Below are 13,125 nucleotides of genomic sequence, written 5' to 3'. Positions count from 1 at the left end.
CAGGCCAGATGTTTCACACTGTGAATTGATCTCAACAGGCCTCTTTGGCTCTCTTTCAGCCCAGCCCTATACAAGGGGTACTTGGGAGGCAGCTAAGGCCAGATTATTGAAACTGTTTTAAGAATAATATGTAACTTGTATGTACTTTAAATACAATGGGTATTACAGAGTACTACATTTTGAGGTAAATTCATAAATTTTTATTTGTATATTTTAAGATTTGCTTACCTGGTTCAATATAAAAGAAACCTAAAACACTTAATAAAACGTTTATTGACTTATTGAACCTCACAGAGATCTTACAAAACACCAGTTAAATTAAGTGCAAAAAAAAAAATTAGGTGCAAATATATCAGGAATACATGAATTACATTTCCCTTGAATGTAGAGTGTTTGGCCAGAGCATTTTGTTTGCCTAAACTCCAAATACTTGGGAAAAAAATAGCTTTAAATCATTTTATTGAATCTAAATTCTACCAAGTGCATGCTTTTTTATTTTTTTAAAGTGTGTCTGTTGAATTTCAAGCCATATTGTATTAGTACTATGATTGCTTGCAAACTGCCGGGATGCAATATATCAGAACTGGAACAACGTTTAAAAAGGGGAGTTTAATAGGTTACAAGTTTATGGTTCCAAGCCTATGGAAATGTCCAAATTAAGGTCCCAACAAGAGGTTACCTTCACTCAAAAAAGGCCAATCGGGGCGGGCCGCGGTGGCTCAGCGGGCAAGAGTGCTTGCCTGCTATGCCGGAGGACCCCGGTTCGATTCCCGGCCCCAGCCCATGTAAGAAACAAACAAACAAACAAAATATAATAAAACAAGAAAATGTTTAAAGATGTTTCCCTTTCTTCCTCCCATCCTTCCTTCCTTCTCTCTGTCTTTCCTTCCCTTCCTCCCTCTTTAAAAAAAAAAAAAAAAAAAAAAAAAGGCCAATCGGTCTGGAACAGCTCTGTCAGCTGGAAAGTCATGTGGCTGGCATCTGCTGGTCCCTTGCTCCTGGATTTTGTTGTGTTTGATCTCTGTCCATGTGGACATTCCTTACTTTGCTTCTCTGGGGCTTCCATCTCTTGACTTCCTTTGGCTTTCTCCAGGTTCTAGCTCGCTTAACATCTTATGGTGATGTCTGCTGGGCTCCAAGCATCTCCAAACATCCATGTCTCTGTTCTCTACCTGTCCATATTTTCTCAGCTGTGCTGGGAAGTTTCTGTTGGCTCTCTCTATCATTCCTAACTCTCTCCAAAATGTTTCCTCTTTTAAAGGATTCCAGTAAACTGACCAACCTGGAATGGGTGGAGTCACATCTCCATCTAATCAAAGGTTAATACCCACAATTGGGTGTATCACATCTCCATGGAGGTAATCTCATCAAAAGAGTCCAATATGCATTATTAATCCAGGATTAAAAGAAATGGCTGCCTCCACAAGACTGAATCAGGATTGAAACTGGCTTTTCTAGATAAACATTATTTTCATTCTACCCTCTGAACCTTCAAAAAGTCATAGTTTTTCCATATATAAAATGGTCACTCCATCCCAATATCTAAAACAATTTCAAAAACAATGTAACAATAAAAATATAATACACAGTCAAAAAGAATTTAAAAATCTCATCAAATTTAGCTACAGGTATGGTCTGTCTTAAGGCAGAAATTCTCCTCTGGCTATGAACCTGTGAAACTCAGTGCAAGTTATCTGCTTCTAATATACAGAGGGGCAGTCATAGGATACATGTTTCCATTGCTATAGGGAAAAATAGAAAGGTAAACAGGGGTTACTAGACCCATACAGTCCTGAAAACCTACAGGGCAAACTCCACTGGATGTGTTAATTCTGAGAGTCATTTATCCTCTGGATTTTAGAAAGTGATAATACCACCTTTTCCAAGGGCTTAGGCAGTAGCCTTGCTCTCTCTCCAAATGCTGGGGTGTGTTGCAACACTGGGTTTCCTTGGGGTGGGGGGTTATCTTTTTCTCAGTGCCACCTTCTGTATACATTGTGGCAGCACCTGGGATCTCTGCCATTTCTGGGGCACATGCTCAACCCGTCCAGAGCAATGGGGTGGCAGTCAGGCTCTCTCTAATCCTCAGTTTATGTGCTCTACTCTCTCCAAGGTCTGAGGTGGCACAATTCTTCCTGAGCAGCAAAGTGAAAGGCCCCACCCTCTGCTTCTTAGGCAAACTCAGCATCTGCACATGTCTAGGTCAGTCTGCCCTCCTGGCCTGAGGTTTCCTGGCTCCAGACTTCCATGGTTCTGCCTCTGAAGACATTTCTCCTTCACTTCGTTCCTTTTCTGTCCATTTTATTCCAGATTGGCAGTGGTTCCATTTATACAGATCCCACTATACTCTTGCTGGTTTTCTATGCAGTACACTGGGATCATGCCCATCAGACAAAAGGATTTTTCTACAAATTCTTCCTGGATAACTCCATCTCTAATCCTGGCCTTTTCTGAAATGGCTGACTACTTCCATGTTTTCTTAAATCATCATGTGGGGGACTTTTCTCTGGGGTCTCCCTTTGTAGAAGCCCAGAGTTTTTTAGACCATCAATTTCTGATTTCTTTATACCCAAGAGTTAAGTTCTCAGCTTATCTCTTTCCTGTCACATTTAACTATAAGCTGAAAGGAGAAGCCAGGTTACCTTTTCCACATTTTATTTGGAAATTTCATCAGCTAAGTATCCTGGGTCATTACCTTTAAATTCTAACTTCCACCCAACAGCAGTACTTGATTCAGCCAAATTATTTGCCATTTAAAAACAAGAATTGGGCAGGCAATGGTGGCTCAGTGGCAGAGTTCTCACCTGCCATGCCAGAGACTGGATTTGATTCCCAGAGCCTACCCATGCAAAATAAAATAAAATTAAATAAAACAAGGGTCATGTTTCTTCCAGCCTACAATGACACATTCCTCATTTCTGTCTAAGCCTCCTCAGAGGTACTTCTAGAGTCTACCAATAGCCTCTCCAAAACATTCTAGGGTTTCTCTATCAAGCTCCCCACAATTCTTCTAGAGTGTTCCCCTTATCCATTTAAAATGCTGTTCCAACATGTTTGGTATTTGCAAATTACAGCAGATCCCCACTTCTTTGATACAAAATCTGCATTAGTCAGGGTTCTCTAGAGAAATGGAACCATCAGGAGAGATCTGTAGATAAGAGATTTATAAAGGAGTCTCACAATCCTAGGACTGGAAGAGTCCTAAACCTGTAGAGCAGGATGTGTAGCTGGTGGCTCCAATGAAGGGTCTCAAGGAACTCCACAGGAGAGGCTCACTGGCTGAAGAAGCAGTGAAAGAGTCTCTTTCTTCCTTAAAAACCTTCAACTGATCAGATTATCTTGTTGTGGGAGACACACCTTAGTTGATGGTAGATGTCAGCCACAGATGCAATCAACTGACTGATGAGATAGTACACCAGCATTGGGTTTATCAACCAGCCATGAAATGTCCTTGCAGCAATGGTCAGGCCAGTGCTTTCCTAACCAGACAACTGGGCATCATCATTTGGCCAAGTTGACACCAGAACATAACCATTGCAAGTACACACTCAGTGATTATGGGACAATGTGTCAAACTATTCAGTGTATTAGAACAAACCCTTAACTTAGCAGTCAAAGACTGATAGGCCTAAACAGTGTCTTCTACTCTACTAATAACCAAAGAATAATGTAGTCATGGAATTAGAAAATTGGCATAGTGAAAGATTTTAGGAAACAAAAACGTTGTTTTCGAACTTAATAACGTAACTATGAAAAGTTTGTAAAAAGTTTGAATGATCTCCTGTGATCTTAGCACAGGAGAACAAGATATGTGTGTATTTATGTACTTTTTCACTTAAATTAGAGCCAAACTCTTTTTGTGTGTGGAAAAACTATCAGTTCTCTATTTCCTTCATAGTGATATAAACTTAAGTTTATAAGAATCCTGATCAAAAAAGGATTGGCATGATCTACAAAAATTTACTCTTTCTGTCCTTCGACACCTTAGAGCCTCACTCCTTTGCCTCTTAACAGATTAAGGATCTTCCTCCATTACCTTAATAAAACAAATACTTTGGAGTGTTAGATCATTAATACCTGATTCCTTAGCAAGAAAAGTATGAAAACTATTGTTGGTAAGGAACCATGCTTGTGGGCTTTAGCCTACTGTCAGGTGAAAAAAAAAATGTAGCTGGGATATCAAAAAACTCCATGGTTTTTAAAATGGTCTATAACATGTAAAATCTAACTTAGCTCTTTTGGTCAGAAATCTATGACAAGGGCCTCTGGGTGTCTCTTGACTCTCTATGAGGCATGGTTCATTCCATCTTCTACATTCTAGAATATTCTGCTTCCAGCTGTGCTCTTAGCCAGTGTGTTCATTCTTCTTTTACGTCTCAGGTTAAATGTTACATTCCCAGTGAAGCAGTTGAAACTGCTCTATTTAAGGTATGTCTTCAATGGTCTCTTACTCTTTTATCCTCTTTCTCTCCTTTATAAAACTTATTAGATTTTTAAATATATCTATATTTAAAAGGCACTATGAAGAAGGGTGATATTTATCAAGTTTTCTGTTGGCTCTTCAGTTCCTAGAACTATGCTTGGCATTGAATGAATACCTTTGAATAAGATGCTTGAAGGCAGAAGGATGAGCAGGCTCATAAATGCCACAGTTATTGTATCTAGCAAGAGAATGCATCTCAAGTTTTGGTGCCCCTGCTAAGTGGGAAATTAACAGATTAACTTTAGATTAACTGAGTCAGTGGCATAACACCATATTCTTGTTCATAACTCAGGATATGAGTATGAAAGAAATCTATCTTCTGGAAGAAGTTTCAAGTAGGCCAGGGGATATCCCAATAAACTGTTTATTATCAGACTGACAGACTTGACCACCTAATGCCTGGAGAGAAGCAGCAGATTGAGGCAGAGGCTCCTATACTTAAAGGCCTGAGACTCTGTAGTTAAGCAAGCATCTCAAGCCTTCTATGCAGCTGAGGAGCTAGGGGCTGGCAGGACTGTTGGTGGAAGTGTGTGGTGTGTGTATGCATGACTGCCTTATAGAAATTTTTCTGAATGTTGGTTTACTTTTTTTTAGTATGCTGCTGGCAGGGTCACATTTCTTTCTTTATCCATATGAGTATCCCATTATTGCAGCACCATTTGCTGAATTTTTGTTTGTTTTACTTGTATGTTTTTTTGGGGAAGTGTATGGACTCAGAATTGAACCCGGGTCTCTCACATGGCAGGAGAGAATTCTACCATTCAACTACCCTTGACCCCCCGTTGGTTTACTTTTGAAACCATTAGTTATATATTTCTTCTGACTTATAATCAGCTCTTTTCCCAGGCAAAGTTTTCTGTTAGGGATGATGATAGTTCTGGTAATGAATGGTGCTGATGGTAGCACAACATTGTGACTGTAATTAATACCACTGAATTGTATACTTGAAAATGGTTAAAATGGGGAAATTTTGTTCTATTATGTTACCACAATAAAAAGTTAAAAAGACAGATTAAGGCCTGTAGATCAGAAACCTGCAACCAGTTAGGTGGTGTCTGTAGTGGGTAGTAGCCCAGGAGGATGTTGAGGGGTGGATCGAAGGTGAGGAGCAGTGAGAAAGAGGAAACAGTTTCCAGAAGTTTGAAGTAGAGTCAATAGGGAAAATGATCCCTGATTGGATGTGGCGAGTGAGGGAATGGGATCCTAGAGAATTGACCGCAGGCTTTTGACTTGGGTATGTGGGGAGACGGTGGTACCAGCCACTGGGATGGAAAAAAAAACAAGTCTGAGATGTAGATATGTGGTTACAGTGAATATGTGAGCCTTGTATCATAGAAAAATATTGACTCTGGTGTGCAAGATTAAGATAATCTACCATTGTTGTGTTGGCAAGGACACAGAAGACAAGCTGTGGAACAGTGCTTGTGTAATGAAAAATAATCGAAAACTAAAGGTGGATTTCTATGCAGTCTTTTGTGGTGTGAGTTGAGTGTTAAAAATTACACATTTGTGTATCTTTATAGACATAGAATCATCCTGAATTTTGCAAATGTTGGTGTTTTGTTTTGTTTGGCACCTATTTTTTGGAAATTAAGTTCATCAGCCACATGAAATTTCAGCAAGTTAATTGTATCAAAAATCTTGTTTGTTATTCTTTCTTACTAGTCTAAACTCTTTTTTCCAAGAATGGAAGACTTAACTATTTTTTCAATAGCATAAAAAAATGAAATGGGAATATATAGTATAACTGATAGACCACATACATCAATGGAGTACACTTTAAAATTGATGTATTGTATTTGTATTCCCTCTCCACGTTGATGCCAGCCTCAAATCACAAATATTTGGCAACTTCACTTCAAATCTTGCTGGGGGTGGCCTTGATTTTTTTTCAATGTGTGCAAGTATGCTTAATTTTAGTTCAAAGTGTTAGCAAGTCTTCTAGATGTAGAGAATTACAGCAAATTCTCTAAACACCTCTTCAGTATTAATGCTGATATTTTAATATCAGTTTTTATGTATCTTGTGCCTTATATTTTAGTCCCAGATACAAAAGGGGAAGAAAGGGATTTAATTATTAGAACTCAAAACACCAACACAGGAACAGATTTGAGGGTTTTTTTTTTCCCATTTAAATTAATACAGTACACATTTTACGTATTTAATCCACATGTGGAAACACTGAAATGCATAATAGTGTGCATACATACATATGTATACGCTGAGGAATCCACATAAACTTTGTGTGAAGTAATCTTTTTTCCATATCTGATAAGTCAACTCAGTTGGAAAATTACAGACTTCGGCTCTGATTGAAGTATGATATTCATAGATTCCAGTTATATATGATTTAAATGTGATTGAATATTCTATATTTTCCCAGCAACATTTTTGGAACACTTTCTTAGTAAAAGGTCTGTGTATTTGTTGCACTTTGATCAAGAAGAAACATAACCAAAAATATATCAAGAACATCAGAGAGCTAATTCTGCACTATAGTCTTTGTCTCTGACAACTTATTTTAATTAATTTCAGTTATTTTATATCTAGTCTTAATTTTCAGGAAATCTCCTTACAATAAACCTGTTCAAATTAATTCACAAATATTTAAGAAAGATCTGGATCTTTATATAAAGCAGAGTTTTAAAAGACTTGTCTTGATATCTCTATACCACTTTTCTCACTGAGTTCAGCTTGTTAATATTTAGAAGCTGTAAAGTAGATGGGATTTATTAATAGTCCAGCAGAATACTTTTGCATTAAAATGATGGCAAGAACATACATTTATTCAGCTAAATTGGAAACAAATCTGGAAATATCCACATAATAAAATGATAATTTCAGTCTTCAACTTATTTTATTTTCAACAGTGTTCGATTTCTCTTGTTTTAGATTCCTTTTCTGTCTACATTGGTGAAAATGTACAGGTTTTCCTTGTATATCTCACATCTCCTAGGTCAATAACTTTGCTTCACATACATATATACGTGCATCCTTCATCATCTTCTCTAGTGGAGGGAGTTTGCATTTGTATTTCTAGCGCTAATCTTTCCTCTCAGCAAGGACTGAAATATTCTCCTACTTGACGTTATTACCCAGTTTTTTTTTGGTTTTTTTTTTTTTTTCCTAAACGCACTTGACATCTCATCCTCTTTCAGCTTTCCTTTCAGAATCCCCACTGGTCCTCCAGCTTCACATGTCAAAAATCAAGGAAGGCTCCTTGACAAGTCCTTGTTCCTCCTGTTGTATATCGGGTCCTTTCTCAGGCCTAATCAAATGTCTTTTATACATCTTTAATACATTTGCTTTTACACTGTCACCAGCCTACTGCAATGATCATTTTGTCTATTACCAAGGGTGATTTAACATGGGTGTAATCTTCCATTAACATACTTACATATTTGCGGCAAAATGTGAGGAGAAAGTTGCCAGGACTTGGGTAATTTGGCCCTGTGGCTGTGGAATGTTATATAAGTAACAGGGTTTTAGTCAGGAAACTGTTGAGTGCATTAAGCCCTTGTTAACGCTGGATATATTAGTGTCCATTAAAGATTATCTTATGACTGTCTGTAAAACAGAAATAACTTATTCTTTTGGATATTGCTTATGCCAAAATCATGTACTTTTACCAAGACGAAGATTTTCTATTATTTGAAGACATAATAAATATAATATGTAAAGCCTTTAGTAGAACATTTTATTCTTATACTTTCTGCTCTGTGTATCTGACGTTCTTTGGAAGGCTTGGTGAATTGTGAACAGTGTGTCCTAAGAGAAGTCATAAAGAGACATAAATTAGGGGGAGAGTGCTTGGCATCTGAATGAGGTCAGCATTTAAATCCTAAATTTGCCCCCGCCTTTTCTTAAAAACACTTTTTATTATGAAATATAACATATATACAAAAAAATAAATTTCAAAGTACATTGTAACAAGTAGCAATAGAACAGGTTTCAGAGCTTGTTTTGGGTTACAATTCCACAATTGAGGTTTTTCTTTCTAGCTGCTCTAAGACGCTGGAGAAAAAAAGAAATATTGATATAATCATTCAGCAGTCATACTCATTTGTTATAGCCTTTCTTCTTTGTTATAACTCCTCCTCTTCCTTTGCCCCGTCCCCTAATCTTTGGGGGTACTTGGGCTATGCCCATTTGAAATTTTTCTTGTTGGAAAGGTCTGTTGATAATATGGGATAGGAGGATGGAACTAGTGGATGTTCTTGGAGAGGCTGGCTCCTTTGGGTTTTAGGACTTACCTGACCTAGGAACCATCTGGAAGTTGTAGGTTTCTGGAAAGTAATCTTAGCATGTAAAACTTCTGTAGAATCTCAGATGCAGCCCTAGGTATTCTTTAGGGTTAACAAGGATGATTTTGGTTGGGCTTTTAGCAAACCCTGGTAATTAGCATTATCGAGCTGAGACTTGCCTAAGAATAGTCCCTGCCTCTTACTTTTGTACAACCTTGCATTGGTTGGTTAATTGCTTCCCACCTCAGTGTATCTTCACCTACAAAAGAACAATAATGAGTACCATCTCTTAGGTTATGAGGAATTCCAACTAGGATACAATTCAGGAAGCACTTCTATGATGCCTAGAGCATGGTGAACAGCAGTGAAACAATGTTTCAAATTTTATTTCAATTTTCTTTAAATTGTACTATACCAGAGAGATTAGGACCTAATTTAATGCTAAATAGTCTTAATTCCATTAACAAAAGTAGTTTGTGTATTGGTTTGCTTTATTAATATATGCTTTTAAAAACTTAACATGTTCCTTTTATTAAGGTTCTTTAAATTCTTTATGGGAACTAGTTAAGACATGAATTATGAATGACTTAGCTGACATCTTGTTCCTGTCTTTCATATGGTTGCTAACAATTTGCCATAACTGTTATCCACGACCTTAAAAAGGGCACTTTTTAAGTTACTAGAGGTAACATGTGATTATCTTTATATTGCAATAGTAAAAGGTCCATTATGCAAATTGTGCAATTGTTTATTAAATTGCAAACAACCTGAACTTGGAATCTGGAAACTTAAACTATAAAGTACCAATAAAAAATAATTTGCCTCATCAGACGTAAAGGCCATGCAATTGTTCTAATTTTTTTCCTATGTGGACAGTTTTGTGCCCAATTTTCTCCACATATTTTACAAAAACATATGGAGTAGCTTTTTTACATCTTCCATCAAGCATATGGCAGTTGGTGAGAAAAGAGATCATAAGACAACATTAAAAAAATACATTAAATACTTTCAAGATGTGTAAGGGAAATCAAATGCAGATTTTACATGGCCTGGTATTATTTAGAAGGAGTGAAAAAAGCATTGGATTCAAAGATTCATCACACTTTTCTTGATCAAATTCTAAATATGCATGAAAGTTAAAGCAATAGTTTGTATTTGTTTTCTGTAACTTTCATGATGCAAGAAAAGAATCATTTAGACTATTTGTAATAAAAATTTGATAATATTTAAGTTCTTCTGGAACAACAGCTATAATCATATAATAATCACATTATTGCTATAAGTTGGAAATGTAAAACCTTATGATCATTAATATCCACAAAGAAAATATGATAGGCAAATCAAACAGGAAGAAACAGAGGAAATGCAGGGAATTTTCTTTAGAATTTTTTTCATGTTCTTTTAGCATGGAGTCTAAACATGTTAAACAGTGTTTACTTGTATATCATTGCAGGAAAAAAAAATTATATAGCTTCCTAAATGCCAAGCGCTATGCTAATAACTTTATATACATTTCCTCATTTGATTCTCATAGCTTCATTATGCAGTGCTGTCATAGAAATCGTAATATTTCCTTTTTCCTGTTGAGGAAATTGAAGCTTTAAAGATATTTAGATAAAAGTCTAAGATCACCCTATAGATTGGCAGAGTTGGCATTTGATCTGTCTTTGGCCTTTTGCGTTCATTTTCTAAGACGCTAAAGTATACGGCTCTTTCATATAAAGAATATATTGATAAACTAGGAGGAGATACTATTGTATCTTGTAACTTTCACTACAGTAACAAATCTCTGAAATTATATATCTTGTTTCACTTTAGTTTCAAAACAACTTGAGGAGATCTAGTATTATTTGAGCTTTATAGATAAACAACCGAGGCTTAAAAAAGCTATTTACATTTCAAATCAAACAGTTAAGTGGTAGAGTTGAGAATTAAGCCTAGGCTCTCTGACTATACCAGTACCTTCTGATAGGTTAATATTCGGTTTGTGTGAGCTGTTCAACTTACACCAATATGCATTACTTTTTTTGGTATATTTCCTCCTTTTAAGAATGCCAAGGATCTCTGAGATTGCCGAGTTTCCTCCCTCATTTCAGTGGAAACTTGTTTTCCTCCTATCAGATAAATTACTATAGATATTAAAAAAAAAATTGGATCTAACCTTCAAAGACTCAAAGCCTGATAAAAGATAGACAAAATCCAAACAGTTATAATGCAGTGGTATAAGTACCTTCCTGGTAGGGGAAACAAACTGCTATGGGACACTGCGGATTGCAGGGTGCTGGGGTGGCATTCTGCCTTGCAGCTTTCTGTGGAGAAGTCTAGAAGGAGATGCTATTTTGAAGCCCTAGGATGTAGTAAAATGAATTTGCTCTTAATCTACTAACCAATAAATGGTGTGTTCTAATTCTTTGAGCTAATCAACTATAAAGTGATTCCATCGATGAATATACCGTCAGTTGGTAAATATGCTTTAAGGCACTTACTTCCCTTGCATGACTTGATACTGGCCCTGTTTTTTATGATTTGGCCTCTTGCCCCAACAAGGAGATCACAATTAAGTCAAAGAAATGAGAGGCAACATTCCAAAAGAATTTTAACTATTAAAGGCAGGGAATTTTCTGCTCTGCCCATGGGTGTATTCCAAGCTATTTATAAAGCCTACCTTTTAATAAGCACTAAACAAATGTTGAGTAAATGACTGAGTGTGGAGGAAAAAATGAACTATATTTGACACAGGATCCATTTGGGGTCAAATCATTTCCTCTAAAACCAACTTTTGGGACTTTGGAGAATAAGTGCATGCAACTTTACATAGAAGCTATGAAAATTGAAAACAATTTATATGAAATGTAGGTTCCTTAGTAGTTACTTATAAAAAGTTAACCATACTTACAACTGATAAGTCATATAAAAGTTGTTAGCAGTATTGGGAAACTTGCAAGCCCTGATGAGTTTTAGAGACAGTGAGGTGCTTAGCGGGTCACAGAGACAGAGCAGCGAATTGAACTCCAGCGTTGTGGATACAACTTTGTTATTTTTCTGGCTCTTGATTTTCCTGTAAACCTCAAACAGTTATATCTTATACAGAGTGAGGACATAGAAACTAACATTGGGTCAGGCATATAGCAGGGATTCCATAAATGTTATCTAGCTAATTGAAACAATAAGGGTTTTCTTCTAGCTCGGGAGAAAAAAGGTGAGCTAAAGAAAATAAATACATATATATATATATGAGTGTACATATATAAACTCAATTTGAGAATATATATACACACACTCAATTTGACTGTACATACATATATATATGAGTGCATATATATATATACACAAATACATACATATATATGAATATGTATACACACTCAATTTGAGTGTATATATGTATATATACACTCAATTTGAGTGTATATATGTATATATACACTCAATTTGAGTGTATATATGTATATATACACTCAATTTGAGAATGGGGAAAAATAATGAATTTTGTAAGTTTGTATGAAATTAGAATACGTTGTTTCAAAATTCATGTAGAAAGCTGTAACAATTTTACATGGTAAAATAATTATGACTGTACAGCCATCACTAACTTTGCTTAAAAATATGTATTAACTATTCTGTGATTACGACTTTTTATTGGCAATGTATTTAATCCCTTTAAAAGTCAATTACAGGGCATTGTGATGGTGGCTCAGCAGGCAGAATTCTCACCTGTCATGCCGAAGACTCAGGTTCGATTCCCGATGTCTGCTCATGGAAAAAAAAAAATTACAGGGTGGTGCAACGGTGGCTCAATGGCAGAACTCTCTAGCCTGCCACGCTGAAAACCCGGGTTCCATTCCTGGAGCCTGCCCATACCAAAAATTAAAAAAGAAAAAATAGGGTGGGCATGGTGGCTCAGCAGGCAGAGTTCCCACCTGCCATGCTGGAGACCTGGGTTCAATTCCCGGTGCCTGCCTGTGCAAAAAAATAAAATAAGATAAATTTAATTAATGAAATAAGAAAAGTAAATTACATTAATACTCCTATTACATATCCTTCATAGACTAGGATAGTGAGATTTAAAGAGGTTTAATAATTTGCCCTAGGTCATATATACTGAATGGATTCCCAAAGATTTATCTACCAAACAATATTTCTTGAAGCTTCGGTCATGGATACATTTGCATCAGTACCTGTGGCATTCTTAATATACGTATTTTTGTGTTTCTCTTGAGAAACACAGCATCAGAGCGGTTTGTGCTGGACCCAGGAAACAGTATTTTAAAAAAGAATCCATCACAATTTGAAAAAAACATTTCATCATAACATCAGAATTCTGATGCTAGCCCAATGTTTTTTTTAATGAATTATTTTATTGTGAAATATAACATATATACAAAAAATATGTTTCAA

The 13,125-nt window shown here is 36.3% G+C and overlaps 1 long non-coding RNA gene across 5 annotated transcripts in view; it reads left to right on the top strand.

Moving 5' to 3' along the window:
- Positions 1 to 4,324: 4,324 nt before the first annotated feature.
- The window catches only part of LOC143690252 (uncharacterized), a 211,322-nt gene continuing 202,521 nt past the window's right edge, over positions 4,325 to 13,125 (top strand). For all 5 annotated transcript variants that reach the window (XR_013179079.1, XR_013179078.1, XR_013179082.1 and 2 more), the window contains exon 1: positions 4,325 to 4,428. This is a non-coding gene — a long non-coding RNA (uncharacterized LOC143690252). The remainder of the gene's footprint in view (positions 4,429 to 13,125) is intronic.

The sequence above is a fragment of the Tamandua tetradactyla genome, chromosome 7 (genome assembly GCF_023851605.1).
Source record: "Tamandua tetradactyla isolate mTamTet1 chromosome 7, mTamTet1.pri, whole genome shotgun sequence".
Lineage (NCBI taxonomy): Eukaryota > Metazoa > Chordata > Mammalia > Pilosa > Myrmecophagidae > Tamandua > Tamandua tetradactyla.
This window is presented reverse-complemented; position numbering and strand designations above follow the sequence as displayed.